The sequence below is a fragment of the Mirounga leonina genome, unplaced genomic scaffold (genome assembly GCF_011800145.1).
Source record: "Mirounga leonina isolate KUSES-001 unplaced genomic scaffold, KU_Mleo_1.0 Mir_154, whole genome shotgun sequence".
NCBI lineage: Eukaryota > Metazoa > Chordata > Mammalia > Carnivora > Phocidae > Mirounga > Mirounga leonina.
In genome coordinates, this window is record NW_023270389.1 from 16,973,509 (window position 1) to 16,978,706 (window position 5,198).

A 5,198-nucleotide genomic window follows, 5' to 3' on the forward strand; every position below is an offset into this window, starting at 1 on the left:
CTACCAATAATCTTGAAATACTAAATATACTTGATATGAAATGTATTGCCAATAATAACCATATTTTTCAATATTTAAAATTTTTTTTTTGTCTTTCATTTTCTTAGCTTTGAGTTGTTTTTCAAAATAGGATTTGCAATCCTTGTGACTGAAGAAAAATATTAGCATACAATATATTTTCTTTAAACTCATGTATGAAAGCTGATATTTTCTATTTCATCATTTTGGAAGATCAAGTTTTGATTTTGAAAAACATAAAAATACTGTTTAAAAGTATGGACATACTCTCATGTATTTTGGTCCAACATAAAATATGAGTATATATGGCTGTATATAATTGATATTTTATATCTATACACATATTACATATATATACATACATGTGATATATCTGTATATGTATATATCATATGTAATACATATATCTGTATGTGATATATCTGTATATCATATCTGTATGTGATATATCTGTATATTATATGTATATGTCATATGTAATACAAAGAAAAATTGCATTTGTTGAAATCTGATTTGTAACTGTTTGTCAGAGTTTGCAGCAACTAAAATTATCTGATGTCCAGATTTCTTTTGGCTACATAGGGTTGTCATTCCTTTGGACTACCCTGTAGAAATTTCTGAATTTGCAATAGCTTGTAGGATTCAAAAATTAATTTTATATTACTAGATTTGTATTTTATAGTATTATATTAGCAACATTATATTAGCTTTGGAGTCTGGTTTCACTAGGATCCTTTCTACTGATGGTTTGAAAAACCCAGATGTGTTCATTTGAAACAGTGAAAGCTTTCTAAGACATGAGCATTTAGGTAATGCAGTGGGTTTTATTTAAATTATACTTTCAGATTACTATCTAAATGTTTGAAGCCAGAATATTTAAATAAACAGTGTTCTTATTAAATGATTCTTAAGCCATTGGTTGAATGAGTTATAGATTATCCTGGTAATATTGCTAGGTTGTTGCATTTTTGCTTTTAATGGACAATATATAGCAGTGAAGCAAAACAAATATTTGACTAGACTTTAGAAGACTGTGTGAGGCTATCAAATTTCCATTGAAACATGACTTATGGCATTAATATTTTTAACCTTGCAGAAGATCTAAAAAATAGACATAATTTTAGTTGAACAAACTACACCAATTATCTGCTTGTCAACTGTTGACAAATCATTTATTTTCATGGTTCAATGTGATAGTAAAAAATAAAAATGTCTGTTACTATAATCAAAGTGTATTGCTGTATATCATTCAGTGACAATCTAGAGCAGTTTTCAGTTACTCTAAGGACAGATCTTTTTTGGCAATTGACTCAACAGGAAGTGTAAGGAAGATTTAAGAAACACCTTGTAAGTGCTGAGCTCAGAACTTAGCACTGAATATCATCAATCTATATCCTCCTGAGACCAGACTTATCAAAGAGTTATATCAAACTTACGTGTTACTCTGTTTCACAAGCTGATACTGGGTAGTACAAATTCCTGAAACAGTATTGCAGACAAATATTGAATAACTAAATAGCAGGGATTTACTTTCTTATAAATGAAGGCTAACAGTGATTAAAACATTCAAACTGCAAATATCTGATGGTCATTCAGACACTTTATAAGGATATTGATAATTTCTATTTTTTTTTTTTTTTGCACAAATGAATTTTCTGGAAGATAGTGTCACATAATAGTTACAAGCACACCTTTGGGCAAAGCACAGCAGACATGAATCTTAGTTTTGCAAATTTATTAACTAGAGTAATTATTTAAACTCTATAGTTAGGTTTTTGTCTGTAATAGGAAAATAATATCATGGAATTTTGAGAATTCATTAATATATATAGAATGTGTTCATCACAAGTTAGTGTTTAGTAAAATTGAGTTAGTCTTCCCACTTTAAAAAAAATTTTTTAAAGATTTTTTGTTTATTTATTCGCGAGAGTGAGAGAGAGAGACGGAGAGAGGGAGGAGCAGAGGGAGAGAGACAAGCGGATTCCACACTAAGCACGGAGCCTGTCGTGGTGCTCAATGTCAGGACCCTGAGATCATGACCTGTGCTTAAACCAAGAGTCAGATGCTTAACCGAGCCACCCAGGCACCCCTTCCTTTTATTTTTAAAATGATGTATATTATTCTAAATAGAAGAGTCTCATGTAAATACTGAGCTATAGCAAAAATTCTGTGATAAGTTACCTGGTACTGTCTATGATGAATGTATTGTTCATGACACAGCTATAATTGCTGTAAATATTGAAAAACAGAAACAAAGGGGACAAATTGGATGGAATGATGGTTTAAGATTTATTTTTTATAATTTTTTAATTGAGTAAAGTTGACACACTCTACTATAGACACTTTTCCAAAGAAGACAGATGGCCAACAGAAATAGTTTAATTTAATGAAATAATCTTGCTATATCCTGTAAATATATTTATGTATTTATGGGATGAATTTAAAGATCTTTGCAATGTTGTTGTAATCATGTATTAGCATTAGTCAAGGGAAAATAAGATTATGTTTTTTTTTAAAGAAGAGTAGACATAAACTGGTAAACCATCCAAGTGAGTAATAGAACTGGTTAATTCATTTTTGCTCAGTTAAGCAATAGAGAAATTTATCATAATATCTAAACTAGAATTAACATCAAAGGACATAGTTCCATCTTGCAGAATATTGGTTATAGCAGATATCATATTATTTGAACTTCATTGGCTGTTTACTGGGTAAATTATATGTCTGTTTCACCTGTCCGGACTCCTTAATATGTTGTTCAGTATGTTTTCTGTACATCAAGAGTTGGTCTATTTGTGGGGTGCCTGGGTGGCTCAGTCGGTTAAGCGTCTGCCTTCGTCTCGGGTCATGATCCCAGGGTCCTGGTTCATTGGGCTCCCTGCTCAGTGGAGAGTCTGCTTTTCCCTCTCCTTCTCCCTGCCTCTCTGCCTACTTGTGCTCGCTCTCTATCTCTCTGTCAAAAAAATAAATCTTAAAAAAAAAGAGTTGGTCTATTTGTGCTCTTTCTTCATTCATGTTTATGGTGGTTCAGAATTTTCTTATGAAAGTATTAAAGTCTTCAGGTGCAACAAAGTGCTCATATCTAATTACAGATATTAAATTTTTACAATTGTGATGGAAATGAAAAGAAGGAAATGGCACATTCTATTTCATATACAGCCTAATTTCACAGATTTAAGGATGTATATTATGAAAACATCCAGGAGACATTTTATAAAATTTGAGCATGAGATATTGTTATAGAAGTGTTGAATCACTGTATTGTACACCTAAAACTAATATTACACTGTATGTTAACTAACTGAAATTTAAATAAATTCTTTAAAATAATGATTATAATTCACCCTTGAACAGTGCAAGAGTTAGGGGTGCTGACACCCCACACAGTCAAAAATCCACATGTAACTTTTGACTCCCCCAAAAGTTAACTGCTTATAGCCTACTGTTGACCAGTACACAGTTGACTAACATTTATTTTGTCTTTTATATATATTATATGCTGTAATCTTACAGTGAAGTATGCTAGAGAAAAGGAAATGTTAAAAAATCATAAGGAAGAGAAAATACATTTATAGTACTATATTGTATTTACTGGAAAAAAAAAAAAACTGCGCATAAGTGGACCCATACAGTACAAACCTATGATGTTCAAGGGTGAACTATAATAATTCATTTTCTCAGGAAAAAAAAAATGAAGAGCATACTGTCCAATAACCTTTAATTATAAATGAATCTGCCTTATTAAAATTTCCTCTCATCTTGAATTTTGTGCATGACAGATTTTTTTCATATTCAGTCTTAAAGTGACTGTTTTTAAAAGAAATCAGGTAGAAGCTTTCTACCCCTTAGCTCCAGATTCCTTATTCCTGATTTGCTGACTCATCCAATAAGCAATCTCAAACTGTCAACTTGCTCAAGGGAAAAAAAAAAAAGTGGAACCTGAAGTCTCTGCCAAAAGGAAGTTCTTTTCTTGAACAGCTGTTCTCTGAATGTTCAGTTTAATGAATCATGAAATAAGAGTTATCAAATATTATCAGACACGTTGCTATTGAGCTTAGTTTTGCTCCGAAGAATCTGAGCCCATCCAGATGCTGAATTTGTCAGTGAAACATTGTTCCTTCTGTCAGTGATGCCAGTACCTGGTTTAAGGTGTATATGAGAGAGGGAAAGAACTACCTAAGTTGAGTTAAACCTAAACCAAGACCATGCATCTCAGAAGTCAGTGCAGATGCTTTATTGGCTATGTCTCACAATTTCCCATCTAGCATGATACAGACCTAAACTCAGCATTTTTATGGGTAATTTGTGAAATTGCCTCTTTTCTGTGGCACTACACTGATTTCTCAAGCATACCTAGAGTAATATAATGAGGACATGGTATAGTTCAGAGCCACCAAGAAGTTTATATAATGTTCTCTGGAGGCCAGTTAGCTGAAAGAAAACTGACTTGAAAACTAAATTAAACTGCAGATGTATTAAAAACCTTTGTTGTTGCCATGGATACTTCAATTTAGATGATGGTTAAATGGAGGATAGGCATTATAGTATTTACAGTCATTTTAGGAGAAGGTTATATTTTAGCTAACTTTCTCCATAAATTTTAGGAAGAGAAAATCTGGGAAATACAATGTCATGTACTATAATATTGCAAACTGGAAGGAAGAGTAGAATTTTGTTTTGTTTTCTTTTTTAACATCACTGAATTCCCACGATAAAAAGAATGATTAACTGCTCTTTGGATGGCTTATAATTTTGGCAGTAGTAATATATTTTTACCATCACAATAGTTTTATAATAAAGCTTACTTGAAGGTAAGTGGATATTTGTTGCTTATATATTAAAATAGTGTCATCTGATAATAGGGAGTCTACAAGTCAAATAGCTCTTTGTTTTCACATGTGAACTCCCCTTGGTCAACTATGGTTTCTCTTACATAATTAACACTTCATATATTTAAGAACCATAAAAATTGTGAGTAATTAGCATGATTAAATTAGTATGTAATATTTTGTCCCAACTCATCAATTAAATGAAACATTATCATCTACTTGATGAAAAAGCATACAGTTCTACTTGAAATAAGCAATGCTTAATAGGTGTCAGGTTTAGTTAAATCAGAAGAATACTAGTGTACATACACACACACCACACATCACACACACACACCACACATCACACAC